Source organism: Chiroxiphia lanceolata, chromosome 25 (assembly GCF_009829145.1).
Source record: "Chiroxiphia lanceolata isolate bChiLan1 chromosome 25, bChiLan1.pri, whole genome shotgun sequence".
Classification (NCBI taxonomy): Eukaryota; Metazoa; Chordata; class Aves; order Passeriformes; family Pipridae; genus Chiroxiphia; species Chiroxiphia lanceolata.
The window spans coordinates 2081500-2098043 of NC_045661.1; the positions used below are offsets into that span (position 1 = coordinate 2081500).

At 48.2% G+C, this 16544-nt stretch overlaps 1 long non-coding RNA gene across 1 annotated transcript; it reads right to left on the reverse strand.

The window, feature by feature from the left end:
* Positions 1-5025: 5025 nt before the first annotated feature.
* LOC116798410 lies at positions 5026-6060 on the reverse strand. Its single transcript, XR_004360890.1, has 3 exons — positions 5839-6060; positions 5293-5393; positions 5026-5260 (listed from the first exon to the last, which is right to left on the reverse strand). It is a non-coding gene; the product is annotated as an uncharacterized LOC116798410 (long non-coding RNA).
* Between the last annotated feature and the right edge of the window lie 10484 nt (positions 6061-16544).

Consider the following 16544-nt stretch of genomic DNA (forward strand, 5'->3'; position numbering starts at 1 on the left):
AAAAAAAAAAAGGGAAAAAAAAAAAAAAGAAGAGATTTTTTGGCACTCCAGATGCAGGAACTCGGTAACAAAAAAATCCAAACCCAACAAAAAGCGCTGGAGAGCTGGGCTATGACTTCAGCTGGGGAAGTGCCAGAATCCAAATTTGGGTGGGGAGAACTGCCCCTGTTTTCTAGGCAGAGAGGTTCACGAGCAATTTAATGGCTATTAGTGCTGGTTGTCTGGGGTTTTTTTTTCTCTCTCTCTCTTCTCCTCCCTCTCTTGCACTGGAGCAGATGACTGTCCCTAGGTGGGTTCCCAAATGCCCACACGGAGCAGGAGGAGCTGGGCACTGCTGGGCTCAGTGGTCAGACAAGCAGCATGAACTGCAGTTTCCTCTCTTCTATTCCCGGCTCTGAGTCACTGTGTGATCTTGGTTCAGGCCCAGGCAGCCGGTTTTAAAGCAGAAATTGCAGGCTGTGGTGCTGGACACTCCTGGATGTCACTGAGAGGAGGCTCTGCTCATCCCACTGGCACTGGGGACCTCAGAGCTCTACACGTGTCCACACCAACAACAGGGGTTGGGGCAGGGCATAGAAAGCCTTGTTTCTCTCAAAAGTCACAGGATAAATTAACATTTAGTGTTTCATACCAGTACAGAAGACCAAAACCTCTTGGAGGTGCAGAGGGTTTGCTCAGAATCACAAAATCACTGAGGTTGGAAAAGACCCCCAAGACCCTCGAGTCCACCCTGTGCCTGATCCCCACCTTGTCCCCCAGCCCAGAGCATTGAGGGCCACCTCCAGTCCTTCCTTGAACCACCAAGGTTTGCCTGCAGGGCCTCGGGGGGAAAGGACACATCACCACAGACACAAAACACAGCCACACTCTGGTGGAACTTCCACTCCTCCCTCCTCAGGCCCTTCTTTCCTTCCAGGTGACACGTCCCCAGAACTGAGCAAAACCAAAAGAACTTGGCATTTCCAGCCACTGGAGATCCCACCCCGAGTTCCCAGGAGCACTTTGGCAAGAGCTCAGTTGGGATCTTCAGCGGGATCAGCAGCTCTGAAAATTTAGACCATGAACTCGGGTACCCAAACACGGCAATAACAGCCTTGGTATGACCTTGGTCATACTCTGGTTTCACTGGATCCAGTCCTGGGCTTATAAATGGGCCCAATAATTGATTCTGAAGCAGGATCAGAAGCTTCAGAATAATGCAGGATTGAGCCATCATGGGAATGTGCAAACCAGAATTATCTATCAAACAGGGGAAATACGGAGTCAAACTGCCATCCCAGCTGCTCGTGCCTGATTAGATCATGGCACAGATTTGCCCTGGCCTTATCTAAATCTCATGTACCCAGCCAGGCAGAGCTGGTGGTATCGACCAGAATATTGACAGGGGTTGGGAAGCACCACGTGTGGCAGAGAAAGCAAGGAGCCAGGGAGCAGGAGACCTGCCAGCTTCACCTGGGCACGGGATGAGCTGTGACAGCTCAGATTCCTCTGCTGCAGCCCCACAGAGAGAAGGCACGACCCTGGTCCCCTCCAGAGATGAATTTCATGGATGCTCTGATCGACTCTGGGAGCCCCAGGCTGGCCTAAGGGTGGCTTTAAGCCCGTTTTGTGCTTAATTACAGAAAATGCAAGTCCTGACCTTGATTGCAGAGCAGCTGCTGACTCACAACCCAAACCTTTCTCTCCCCGTGAGCCGAGAACACAAACCCAACCTCAGCACCCCACCCAGGCAGGCTGAGTGATATTTACAGAGAACTCAGTCACCAAAGGTGGAAAAGTGTCAGGGAAATGCCTGTAGGAACACACTTTGGTGGCGTTTGGTGCTGCTGCCCCGAGAACAAAGGTGGGAATTCACACCGGGGGCCTTTAGGGGGATCTTCCCCGACGAGTTGACGCTTCTAAAACTCTTGTGCCTGTCAGGAGTGATGCTGCCAGGAGATGGACTTTGTGTAATTGTGTTTAATGGACCTTTAGAGAGAAAAAGGCACTGGAACAAGCACAGGCAGCACGGGCTGTTTATACTTGAGGTACCAGAGCAGGCGGCCGCACTTCGGGGCTGATCTTCGCTCTCTCTCTAAACAGGAAATGTATTTTTGTCTCAGGCACTTCAGGAGAAGCCACCAGGCTACAGCTTTCAGAGCGTGGGGTGCCCCAAAAAAGAGCATTTTGACTCCCTGACGAGGCCTGAGAGGCGGTGGGTGGGTGCCCAGAGCAGCAGGGCCTGGAGCGACAGGGACCCTCCAACACGTCAGGGTTGGAAAATCAAGGGATGGAAAAGGGAGCTGCAAAGTCAGCTCTTGCACAGGCAAAAACTGCCACAGTCAGCACCAGTGAGGAGGGAGAATCTGGGGCAGGGAAACAGCAGGGATTGTGTTTTCTGTGGCAGTAGGAATTGCTTGGTAGAGGCACAGGTTGAATGGAGCCCTGAGCAAGGTGGAAGGTGTCCCTGCCCAGGGCAGGGGGTGGGGTGACACGAGATTTAAGGTCCCCTCCTGCCAAAATCATCCCGGGATTCTGTGATTGCCTCTGGCTGGAGCAGTGCCAGGCTGGAAGGTGCCCATTCCTGGGGGGGCTGAAGGGAACAGCACAACGTTCTTGCTTCCTCTCCAACAGCCAAACCAAGCTGCAACATCCCACAGCCTCACTCTGTCCTTCCTCAGTGTCACAACCCCCATAAAACGGTGCAGGCAGCCGGTTTTCCCTGGGTGAGGCAGCAGGGAGGGCACTGGATCAGCCCTCTATCAGCTTTGCATAATTTTTATCTCCCCTAAGTTTCACAATATTTAGTTTTGGAGCGGTTGCAGTCGTGGATTTTTTTTTCTTTTCTTTTCTTTTAAATTCTTTTTCTTTTTTTTTAAAAAAATATCCATTTCCTCGTGTTTTGGTTGTAAGAAAAAAAAAAAAAAAAGAGCTTGGAAACATCACCAGCCATAAACAGCCCGAACCAGGAAGCCATTTATTTATTTGCTTTTAATCGTGAGTCTCAAGCCCAAGAAACAACCTCATGGTTTTGAGCCTCTGCAAAGCCTGTCTCACATAAGAACCCATCAGGGAGATTTTGGTGTGTGGTGGGGAGGTGGGGTCACCCTGTACCACTCACTGCACCCCAAGGCCTTTTGCAGCCAAGCAAACAAACTTGTCAAACCCCTTATTGATCCTGGCCTGGCTCCCCCTCTTCGCTGCTCAGCACCAGCGGCACAGAGGGGAAGAGCTGCAATCTGGGCACGTCTGCTCTGTTTGCAGAGAGCAGGACAAACACTCGGTCCCTGGGCTGCATCCTTAACCCCTGCCTGCTCCTGCCAACCCCCCTGCCCCGGGCTCCACGTGCTGCTCTGGGGTTCTGAGCGGTGCCACCGGCCTGGCAAAGCTGGGGTTGCCCCCTCGTCCTGCCAGGAGGCCACGGAGGAACCCGGCAGGGAGGGACGTCCTCGCTGCGGGTGCACGAGGAGAAACGGGCGACCACAAGGGCAGCGTGAAATCCAAACAGCTTCCCTCGGGAGAGGAACGGAACAAACGGCTCCTCCTCGGCCCCCGAGGCTGCTCTGCCGGTTGCTGGGCTGTCACCTCCGGGCTGCAGGTAAAGCCGCGTTTCCCACGGGTGCAGAGGAAGCCCCAGCTCTGGTTTGGTGCCCTGTGACAGCAGCCACAGGCTGCAGAGCTCGGGCTCCAGCTCTCTGAACTTTAATCCTGAGCGTTGCAGAGCTCCCCGTTCTGGCCCCGGAGGGCTCTTTAACCCTCTGCACCCCAAGGACAGCCCGGCACAACTCAGGAAGGCCACTGGGAAGAGAAAGGGCACTTTGCACCTCCTTATTCTGCTTCGATACCAGCCTGCCTCTCCTCCCTCCCAGCACATCACTGCTCGCCCACCTCAGTCCTATAAACAAGGCAGGGAAGAATTTCCTGGCCAGTGCCTGGTAGATGCCAGTTTGGGATGGGTCCCACCCTCCTCTGAAAGGTCTTTTCCTCACCAGAGCATCGGATAATTACTCACATCCCACTCCCTCCCTCCCACTCTTACCCCAAGGGGGTGAATTTGATTTCACTGCAGCCCAGAATCACTTTGCCACGGGGCAAAGCAGCCAACTCCAGTGTCAGTTTACAATTTCCAGCTCGAGGCATAAGATTTGAGGCTCTTCCTTGTGAAAACAGCCTATTTTGATTCAAATCTGGTTAGAGAAAGCTGCCTATGCGTTGAACTCTTTCCCACCCTGCACGTTTGGTACCAGCAGCTTAAAGCCACCCCGTGCCTTGCTTGCCCTTTAGTTCTGCTAAGCAAGAAACAAAGCCATGGATTTCTTTCTGGTTCGGGTGCCAAGGAAACTGTCAGCTCCCATTCAGTCTTCCCCAGCCTTTCCCTGCAACACATTTGCTCAGCCACTTGCAAATGATGCACCCCATGAGCCATCCACTCGATTTCCCAGGGCAGCGTCAGCCCCGAGCTCTGCCCGTGGCACCTGGGGGGCTTTGGGTGGGACACAGCCCAAACCAGGGGCCCTGGTGACCTCAACTGAACAATAACTCACTGATACAAGTCCCTCCTGAACGGGGACAACCAGAAGAAAAAGCAGGTCTGGCTGTTTGCTCCAGTCGGGGGCCATCTCGTTCCTTTAAGGAAATTCTGCTCATCTGCAAAGGGAGGTAAAAAGTTCCAGTTGCTTGGATAAAGCAGGGCCTAAACAATGGGAATTCTTTGATTCTAAATCCAAACCCTTTCTCCAGGCAGCACCTAAAGCCACACTGGAGGTGTCCTCCCCAGACTCCTCCTGACAGTGCCCTTGACTTTTCTTCCCCGCTCACAATTTTTTCCCTCCCGTCCCTGTTTCTCCCACAGAGCCACAATCCTTCCACAATTCTTCCAGTCCATGTCCTTGTCTTGGGTGATACTTCTCAGCTCTGCCAGGCAGTTTTTCTGCAGAACTTGGGGTCAGTTCTTTCAGAAAACTGCCCCTATTCACCATTACTGGGTGAAGCAGGAAACCCGAAACAGAAAATAACTGTAAAACGTTTCCAGAACCCACCCCAGCCCCACTGGCTGGAAAAGACAGTTCTTGTCAAACCAGTCGATCAAGAATAATTATCTATGAAACTTCAGAAGATTAAAACTGTGCCTTTCCTTGACTAATTTATTATCCAGCTCAGGGGTGGATGTTTGCTGCAGGTAAACAACGGGCACCCTGTTACAGGACACAGAGCAAATATTTCCCAGAGTGTTTGTTCTGCAGCCCTTGTACTGCAGGAAGGGGTTGCAGAATAAGGACACCTTATTCTGCACAGGTTGCAGAATAAAGACACCCAAGCTCTGCTCCTTTCCAGCTGTTAGAGAAGATTCATCTATTTTTTTTTGGAGGATGAATCCTGCCTTGGAGTAGCTGAGGGTGGAGGAGGACACCTGCCTGCAAACAAACAGGGAAGTGGCCCTTTAGGATTGGGAGAACCTTAATGATTTCATTAATTAACAACAACAAAAAAAAGGATCATCAAAAGAATAGTGAGAGTTTTCCACTCAAATCTCATCATGACAGAGCAGGGCAAACGTGGCTGTCATGGCTTGATGATTCTATCTCACTTCTTTTACCACCATCCCAGGTTTTTGTGCCTCTCCCTTTCCTGCCTCTAGAAGTTATTTTCCTTTCTGTGCCACGCTTCTCTAGAATTTTTATGGCTATCCCAGCACCAGGAGATATCCTAGAACCACCCAAGGCAGCAACTCCTTTGCTCCTGCTACTCCCCAACGAAATAAAAACTACCAATAGCCCAGATGCATCGATAACTTTGCAATTAATTCGATTAATTCCAATCAGCCTCACCCTCTGAAACCCCGGGGGGGCTGACTTTGACCTGAATGTTAAAAAAAAAAATTGCTCCACCACGAACTCCCCCAGATATTATTATTGACAATTCCGTGTCACTCCCAGCCCTGGCAGCTCAGGAGACTGGCTGAGGGGTCACTGGCATTCCACAAATCACTGGATTAACGAGGGAAGAATGGAAGGATTGCCTGGGGTCAAGACACACAAACAGCACTGGAGACATTTCCCCAGCAGTGGGCCCAGACAGGGTCCCCCGTGTCCCATATGGAAGAGTGAGCACCCAAATGTGATGTAATGAGCCCTGTCATAATGGGATCAGCTCCAGAGGATGATCTACTAACCCCCCTCCTTATTCCTGGTTTTTTTTTTTTTTTTTTCCTTTAAGGAGCCAGGAAACCTCTCCTGGAGTGGGTTGGGCTGTCACTTGTCTTGCTTTTTACAGAGGGAATTTTTTTTTTTCCTGTCTTGTTTTTTTTTGTAGGGGAGTTTTTCCTCTTGTGGGAGCCTGAACAGGGGAGCTGGAAGAGATCAGAGTTAATTCTGCCCCTGGATGAACAGAGTTGTTACTGTGCCTCCCCTGCAGCCCAGAACCACCAGCTGATGGGCCACTTCTCCCTGAAAGCCTGAAGGAACAATCCAAGGTGCTCCAGCTGTGTCCAGACACACGTGGAGAGGTCCCTCAGCATCCTCCTCCTTGTGGTTTTCCCTCCTCCTTTCCCTCAAAGTTTCCTTTTTCTCAACGTTCCCCCCCCCCGTTATAAAGAGAGCAGCTTCTCCTTCCTTCAGCTGTAAAAGGGCTGCAGGGACCTGACAGCAAATCTCAGTTACATGGAAAAGATTCCCAAAACCACAAGAAATTGGCTTCAAGTGGCTTTTCCTTTCAGTCAGGATAACTCCAGCCACAATAATAACTCCAGGATAACTCCAGCCACAATAATAACTCCAGCCACATCCCCGTGAGGAATGTGCTGGAATTAGCAGCAGGTTGAGTCCCCAAGTTTGTCACCAGGACAAACTTTATCCCCACTGACAAGTTTTGAAGCTGCTGTGGAAGCACAGATGCCACACAGCCCTGGAGATGGCATTTCCCAGCCCTCCCTCGTTGTAGGGCCACGAGATCCAGGGAAAAGCCTGGAGAGCCAAAGGGAGGCTTGAGAAATGCCAAGGAAAAGGAGGTGGCAGCTTTTTATTTAATTATTTATTTATTTTTAAAAGTCTGTTTGCCAACAGCTTCCCTGCCAGCTGGGCCAGGCTTAGCTTTAAAGCTGGGTTATTTGTTTTGGTGGCAGCAATGCCTTCTTCCAGCACTTAAAAAGTCCTGGGAATTTCTGTTTCTGTTAATTAGCACAGTCTCCTGCCCTCAGATCAGAGACCTGGGCTCTTCCTCGTCGGGTTGGAACCCTTTTAATGACTGGAGGTGCAAAGGGAGCAGCTCCCCAGAGCCTCCTTCCCACGCTCCGCCCGCTGCTCTTTCCAGCCCTCTGGAATTCTGCTCCAGGGGCACCTGCCCAGTGTCCCACCCGGGGAATCCAACACTGGCACAGGTTGCCCAGAGGAGCTGGGAAACCACTTCCCCAGCCCTGGAAGTGTCCCAGGCCAGGCTGGAGCAACCTGGTGTCCCATGGAAGGTGTCCCTGCCCGTGGCAGGGGGTGGCACTGGGTGATGTTTAAGACCCCTCCCAACCCAAACCATTCCACAATTCCGTGATTTTGTGTTAAAACATTTATGTTTGCGTTTCACTCACGTGGGAAAACGCAATATAAGAGGCACCACAAGTCGTTAAACTCTGCAACTTGCTCTTTTTTTTACACTCAAAAGCCCTCGGCGGGGAGGGGGGAGAAGGAGAATCAAGAGTGAGAACAAGGATTTGCACCCAAGGATATTTTCTTTTTCCTTCTGGCACCTTGCTCTACAAAAGAAGGAAATGGGAGAAATGTTTAAAAGTCACTTAAGTGGATTTTTTATGCATTTGAAGGTGTAAAACCAGTTTAATGTGAGTGAGACTGAAAGAACATGAGTCACTTCCAAATGTGAGGCCTGGTCTGCCTTTGAGAAATGTGTTACTTATTAATTTAAAACTAATGTACTGAACTGGTTCTGGGAACAGAAACTGTTTCAAATGCAGTATCATAATCAGCAGTGAAGTTCTAAAAAGGAATTAAAATTTAAAATTAAATTTTAATTTAAAAAAATCAAAATAAGGCCAGTTTAAGGAAAAAGAAATGACAGCTCTATGTAGTAAATAGGATTGTACTCAGACTATTCCTTCCCTTCATTCAGGAAGTGAAGCAGAAACACTACAATAATATCCTCTTCATAAAACATTCAGAAACATTTAGCTAAAAAAAAAATAAAAATAGAAAGAAATCCAAGCAGAGACTGTTTAAAAAAAAAAAAAATCAGTACTGACTTCATTTCACAAGAGGAAGAAGACAGAAGTTCTCAGACATAAAACACTGCAATTAATCAAAAATGTTTGAAAGGGTTTGCAACAACCAAAGGCAACAGACCCCCCCTGTTAAGGAAAGGCACTAATTGATAATGCAACCCAAACCCTCCTACCAAGGCCAAGGGCTCAGTGAGAAATGCTTAAGGCTGAAGATATTGTGACAGCAGGAAATGTAGTTCTGCTGGAACTGTTATCTACTCAAAACACAAATGTTATTCAACCTGAAAGACAAGCGATTATTCAAATAAATATTCAAATAAAGCCCCAGCTCCTCTTCGAGCTGCACAACTCACGAGTGAATATGAAGGAGAACCTTGAATATCGAACCAAATTTATCCTGTTGGAGGGCAAATGAAATGTTATGGATGAGGCAGAGGAGGAAATGGCTTTGGCTTTGTGCAGGGTTGTTTGTGTTTGGTGTCCATCGAGCCCCTGCCCACGCAGGAGGGAGAACTGTGACCATGGTTTGAGGCCAAGGGCTCAGCCTGACCCAGAAACTTCAGCTCAGCATCCACAGGAGCAGGAACTGTCCCTTCCTGGTCTGGATCCACGGGGGGAGTGCATTCCAGGGCTGCCCACAGGGGGAGAACTGCACTTGAACTTGACCCTCTGCAGGAAAAAAAGAAAGAAAACCAAAAAAACACCAAAACACACAAACCCATTTCCTGGGCTACAGAAAACTGCGAAGCTGGAGATGTGTGTGAGCCCCGGATGTGGTTCTGAGCCCACAGAGCAGAGTGAACCCATCAAATCACAGGGCACAGAGCCCCAGGGCTCTTCAATCAGTGCACCAGGGGCAGACACAGACACCTCCAGAGCTCTCCTGCACCCCTGGACAGCAGGAATTTAAATTATTAGTGATATCTGTGCTTGATTTATCGCACTGCGTGGGACACGGACCCCAAACACCAGCGAAAGAAGTAAAAACTCCAAACCTGTTCACTTGCAATTTGCTGCATCAAAACTACACCTGAAAAACATGCTTTTAAAGTGCAGGGAATTTGCTGGGAAAACCCAGTTTTCCCCTTCAACATGCAGGATGGGCAAGAACAGAATCATGGAATACCCTGAGCTGGAAGGACCCACAGGGATCATCCAGTCCAGCTCCTGGCCCTGCACAGACACCCCAAAATCCCACCCTGTCCCTGGGGGAGTTGTCCAAACCCTCCTGGAGCTCTGGCAGCCTTGGGGCTGTGCCCACTGCCCTGGGGAGCCTGGTCAGTGCCCAACCAGCCTCTGGGGGAAGAACCTTCTCCTGAAATCCAACCTAAACCTTCCTGACACAGCTCCAGCCGTTCCCTGGGTCCTGTCCCTGCTCTGCTCAGAACAGCAGCTCTTCAAACCAACCCTATTCCCTCCTCCAAGGACACCTGTAGGGCCCAAACAAGCTGTGCTGCCACAAACAGATCCCGTCTTGAATTCCACCTTTGGACTTGATTTTCGTCCTAGAACCAAATGCTAACCAAAAAGGGACACAAACAGGATATTCCCCAGGCAAAATTCTCTCAGATTAAAACTTGACAGCGAGGATTGTTTGCCAAGGGGATCTTATTCCCCTGCTTTGGCAGCACTTGCTGGAGTTACTAAACCTTATCCGTGTCCACTGCTCAGATGCACGTCCAGTAAACCCAGAAACAAATAGTTTGTTTCTGGTATTAATTCCCTGCAAACGCCACAAAGCCAATGGGAACTTTTGTTAGGGAAGTTTCTTTAAGTTATGCTGGCAAAGCAGCTGCCAGCAGGATGGAGCAGTCAGGAAATGCACTGGGCTCCAAAGAGCAAAGCTGAGGAGAAAAGCAGCCCAAAAGGGAAGTAGTGCAGCAGGACCTGAAGGAAACTCGGCTCCAGGATCAAGAATCCATGTCAAGACTGCAGCACAGGACTGCAGATGCCACAGCAGTGAGGTAGGAGTACCTGGCAAGGTTAATTGGCTGCCCTGTTCAAAAGGAAAAGACAGGAATGCCATAAGCTGGGTGATTAAACCACTCCATTCCCATCATTAAAGCACTCCGTTCCAAAAGCCTGGAGCATCACTGTCAGCAGCAGCAGCCAAGAGCAAACACTCCCAGGTTACAGAACCCCATTTTACCACCCTGTGGGATAAAATAAAGGGAATAGGTAGAGAACCTGCAGCCAGACACGGAGATGGCATTTCATAAAGTACCCCAAATAATCTCTAAAAGCAAATACATTAATTAACCACCCCCTGGTGCAGCCTGTTCTCCTGTCCCACTGCTCCAAGACCACGACTTCATTTTGGTTGAGTGTCCTGCTGATCTGGGGCAAGGACAACACATCCCAAAGCTACTCATCCATAGGGCTCCAAGCATGTTCTGCCATCCCAAACCTTTCAGGAAAACATGTTCCCCAAAAGCAGCTTCAGCTTCATCCCTGTGAGGAACAAACAATTCCGGGTGTTTGTCCTGACGAACCGCCTCGGTTTTTTAAAATCATCCACAAATAAAACACAACCCAAACTGCAGCGTCCACCGTTCATGGCGCTAAGAGAACACTTGCATTCCAGGGTGTTATTCCAGAGTTTTTCCCAGCTCATCCCAAGGGAAGGAGGGAGCGGGATGAGGCGCCGTCCCAGCGCGCCCTCTCCTGGCGCGGCGCGGGCAGGACACCAAAAACGAGCCAAAAATCGGTAAAAACGGCTCTGAACTTACCGGGATCCCACCGATTCTGCTGGAAACGGGATGGAATGTGCTCCAATGGATTTATGAAGAGCACAGACGATGGATCGTGACCTCCCGCGTGGGACAACACACGGAGAAACACCCTGTGCCCGGGCCAACCCTCCCCGCTGGCATGACAACCAGCCAAGCAGGATTTCGGGGATTTATCCCATATTCCCAAGGAATATGGACAGGTGTCCTCTTCCCTAAGCTGCGGGGCTGCTGCCATTGCTGGGACACACGTGGGGAACACAAAACACTCTCGACTGCTCAGGAGGCTCCTGGAGGTGACCATGATGTGCATTGGGTTTGTCCCTCCTTGTCATCACTGAAAGTGGGTTTGAGTCCTAAAATCCCAACTCACGGCTCTCCTGGAATGGTGGGAAAGCACAGGTTGGGCTTTCACAGCCAACATGACTTAATTTGGAATTTCTCCCCCCTCACCTCACAGGTAGTGATGGGAAGGTCACACCTGCCCAAACTCTTCTGGCCAAAACCCGACTTCCCCTCCTCAGAGGACACACGAGTTTTCCAAGGAATTAATCCCCAAACCACCACACATCCTGGAAGAGAAACACATTTTACACCTCGCTGACATTCACAGAAAACCAACCACAGGAGGGTGATACCTTCAAACAGCAGAAGAATTACACAACTCGTGTTTATGGGTTATAAAAGCCCTTTTATAAAGCCATTTTTAAACAAAACCGAAAAGTTTACAAAAGAAAATAAAAGATACAGAAGAATGAGTTGCTTAATATATTCCAAAAAGGAGAAAAATAAAAGAGGGGACACAATTCCAACATGCTGAACAATAAAGGGTTCTTTTTCCTCGTGGTTCTTTTTTTTTTTAATACAAAATACAAGCGAAGGATACACATACTTAAAACAGAGCTCAGGAGCAGGTATGCAGTCCTGGGAACCCTTTCAATAAAAGCAAAGCAGGGTTTTGTTATTTTATTTTTTTTTTTCTTTCTTTCTTTGCAGGTACATACAGAGACTGGAATATGTAAAATTAAGTAGCACAAAAGACCATCACACAATTCTACCAATGAATGTTGCATCTATAAATTCACGAACATGGTCGACAGTCATGTTCACTTCAACCCCTTGGAAAAACAAAACAAGAAGAAAGCGTGGGTTGGGGTTTGTTTTTTTTATTATTTTAAATAAAGCATTAATGTTACATTCAGACTTAACTCCTAGTACCATGCTTATCTCAGTGTTGTCAAGGTATTGCAAGAGTTGCCAACCCCACTGGGCCCAGAGGTGACTGTTTGCAGCTGCCCCCTTTTCTGTCTGCTCTTGAGATCAACCAAAAAAAAAAGAAGAAAAATTAAAAGAGGATGGGGAGGGGAACTGCAAAGAGCCCGATTTTTAGGAAAGCTCAGCAGGGGATTGCAAATACTCAAGACAAATATTCATTGCATACCACAGAATGATGCCTTGCCCAAGGCCCTACCTGGAGTCTCCTCCTCCTCTCTCTACCTCCCGATGTTAAACCGAAAAGAAAATTAACGCAGCTCTTATTTACAAATTTTAAATCTCGTGAACAATTGCTTCTGCAGGAGAGGAAAAACGAAACCAAAGCCAAAAAAAATAAAGAAAAAAAAATTAAAAAAAAGTCAAACTCACAAAGCTCTGAACACAAAGGGGACGGGATGTCGGACGCTCCCAGGCGCACTCACCCCCGCGCACTCACACACCACAGACCTCGGGGGCTTTTACACACATTTTTAAGTCTGGCTTAAGCTGATTCGAGGATTTCCTCCGTCCCACCCCGCCACCCACCCCCTCCCCTCCCCAAAATATATATATAAAAAACCCCCTCGCCCCCAATATACAAAGCATTATGCACAAGGGTGGGCTGCAGTCACACTGAGCATGCTGGACCGGCTGCAGGGGCAGGAAGGCTGGAGTCGGGGCCAACAGTGGTTGATACAGAGTCAGCACGTGGCAGGACTTGACTAGACTTAGAAATCTGAGTCGTGGTTTGTTTTTAGTAGAAAGAGTTCAGTGAAAAGACATTCAAATGCCAGTCAGCTACTGAAGTGGGGAGTCTGAAACTTGATTTTTGGGGAGGCCTCGAGAGGACACTGGCGGCTCTCGGAGCTCTGATGCTCCTCAGAGCACTTAAGAAACAAAAAGTCACCTTGGACAGCAAGAACAGAACAGTTAGTGTTGCTTCCTATTTGATCAGAACTTATCTTTGAACCTCCCAAAACCGTAGGAAAATACTCGAAAGCTCAGGGAACGTTTTTCTATTTGATCATATACATACAGAATATATAATTTCCACATATAGGTGTGACCCCCTCCCCCAAGCTAACATCTCCTATATGCCAGCAACAGTGTCCCTTTAAATATCCATCTGCTTCATTTTCACATCCTGCCTCCCCCCAACAGATGAACATCCACTTCTCAACCAAAGATTAAACTCACGGAGATCAGTTTGTAAGATTTGAAGAACCATGTGTTCAACAATATGATCTGTTATAAAAATAAACACTTCACAGACAAATTACATAAAGCAAAGCACCAGTTTCTACAGCTCAAAAGCTTCCAGCATGTTACAGTTTTGCCTCCCTCCCTCCTCAAACCTGGGTGCCTCAGTGTCTATTGTACCTTTGTGACCATCACCAGTGGAGGGAAAAAAAAAAAGAAAAAAGGGAAAAAGAAAAAAAAAAGGAAAAAACCAGGAATTCCAGCACATCTTCTGCCACTATCCCTGGTTGTCCATCACCTCCTGTGCTGGCACAGGAGCTGAGCAGGCTCAGAACCATTACCTGGCACTGGTGAGTCACCCAAGGTGTGCTGCTGCTTCTCTCCCCTCACACTCTTCTGCTTTGATGAAGTTAAAACCAAATTAAAAGCTTCTCAGCTGCCCCGTTTTTGACAGGCTCTCCCCCACAGCCCACTCAGAAACCCGTTTAGCTCAGCATGGTTGGCACTCCCATGCTGATCAGAAACTGAAGTAAATCACCTTTAATATAAAATTCCAACCAAAACTGCCAATTTTGACTGATCAAACCCTGTTCAAGGCAGGACTATTGGCATAAACTGCAAAACTCAGCGTGGTGGTGTGGATTTAGAATCTCCAAAAGAATGTATAATACAAGTTATAAACTATTTTTTTAATGGTAAGATCAGGGCAGAACTCGAGACTGACTAAAACTTTGGAATAAATCCATTTACCTCTCTGCAGAGGTTCCAAAACTACAGCAATGGAACAAGATTTTCAAAGCCTCCTGTGAACAGAACTTTCTGCTCCACGAAGAACCACTCATCCTCCCAAAGACAGGCATTTGCACAGCTTTCCTTCAAGAAATCAGAATGCTTAACACAAATTAATGAAGAAAGGACACCGAAAAATGTGAAGCTGCTGCTGCTGAAAAATGGGGTGTGCTAAAAATAATTAAACGCAATAAAAACATGAATGTAAACTGCTGCACTTCTAACAGAGCAGCCAAGAGACCATCAGGGCTTAGTGTTGGCATAAATCAGCAGGACAGTAAGATTTAGAAGAAGTTCCCAAATCCCCAAAGCACGGGATTTACATGGTGTTTGGGAAGGGACAAACTCAGAAAATAAACATCGTGGAATGAACACGTGAGGAAAAAAAAAAAGAACAAGTTCTGTGAGATAAAGGGCCAAACTTGCCAGGCATAAAACAATCCAGTCCCAAAACCTGAGCTGAGAACAACAGAAACAGATTTTTTTTTTTCCACAGCCCTGACTTTTCTTAACCGTGTTGGGGAAAAAAAAAAAGGACCCCAAAAATATGTATTTTAAGTGGAACTTACAAAATCTACTCTTCAGAAAAGATCTGGTCCAGCAGGGGAAGAACCAGCTGTTTGACCAGATGAACTGGAATAATCCTTGCACATTTTAATATATAAAAAAAAAACCCCTAAGAACCCAATGGGCAAGAGTAGCTTGAAACACAGTCTGGATTGAAGGGGAACAACTCTGTGAACCAAACACTTGCAAGAGTGTTTGCTACCCCCCAAAATGGTTTTTAAAATATGGCCATTTCTGTTCCCATATTCCCCAAGAAGCACAGGACTAGGAGCAGAGGGAATGCAAGAGACTCTGCTCTCCCAGAAATCAGGGAAGAGGTGTGGGAGAGGAGAGGGGATTTTACATTCACTTCTTTTTTTTCCAAGATTGGTACTTCACTCCAGCCTTAAGCTGCTCTGGAAATTGGAACCACTTCAAAAATGAAAGATTTACAATCGAAACAACGATCATCTTTATTGTAACGGCAACAGTAGTTTCATGAGAGTAAAGAACGTTAAGAGAACTTGAAATTTTTATAAGCCAAGGTAAAGTAATTTACCAGCCTCAATAAAAACCAGGGCTATGAACCACACAAGACAAATCACTCGGCTGCTGCATTAATATTCCATTCCCCAGCTGAGGCTCCACACTGTGCTCAGCATCCTCAGGCTCCCTATGGATTCAGCCAAGTGTCCTTCCTGATCATATTAGTGTATCACATCTAAGAGCTCTCTAAAATCCAAACAGGATTACAAATCTGGTAGCATGTGCTACCAGAAATCCAACTAATTAGCTGCCTTATGTTACCTTCAAGAGGCTGGTTACAAAATGTGTAGTTCTGTGACCAAAAACAAAAACAAAACAAACAAAAAAAATAGGATGCAAAAGCTTGTCAGCTGGAAGATAACTGCGAGCAACCAACAGAAGCACAAAGGGTTTAAAAGGAAACAAAAAAAGAGAGAAAAATGGCAGGTCCAGTTTTCAGTATTTCCACCAACAAACATGGCAGCAACCTCTGTTATCAGGGTTTGAAAACCAAGGCTTGTGTAGTTTAATGGAGGTTTAAAAACGAACATAAAACAACGACAAAAAGGACGTGGCTGCTTTGATAAAAGCACGTTAAAATGCCACCACACACATCTCGAGTGTCTCGCTTCTAGAGGGACATCCTGCTTGCCACCTCAAACAGTCCTGCTTCCAACACTCCACTTCCAGCACTCCACCTCCTCCCAGCTCAATCCTTGGCCACCGTTCCCTACCCAGCCATTCCCAGGCTCAGGGAGCTGGACCAGCAGATCTGTGGCTGTGGGAGCAAAGGATGAAGGAATGGAAGGATGAGGGCAGGGAGGTGGGATGAGGGCACGGTCACTGCCTGCTGTCCCACACTGTGGGATGGGAAGATGAAGGATGTGGAGGTGGGATGGGGGGGATACTCCACGGGATGGAAGGATGAGGGTGTGGAGGTGGGATGGGGGGCATGGTCACTGCCTGCTGTCCCACACTGAGGGATGGAAGGATGAGAGTGTGGAGGTAGGATTGGAGGGATGCTCCATGGGATGGAAGGATGAGGATGGGGGGGGATGTTCACTCCCTGCTGTCCCACACTGAGGGATGCAAGGATGAGGGCAGGGAGGTGGGACTGGAGGGATGCTCCATGGGATGGAAGGATGAGGGTATGGAGTTGGGATGAGGGGGATGCTCCCTGCCTGCTGTCCCAGGGTGCTGGATAGAAGGATGAGGGCAGGGAGGTGGGATGAGGGGATGCTCCCTGCCTGCTGTCCCACCCTGAGGGATGGAAGGATGAGGGAGAGGAGGTGGGATGGGGG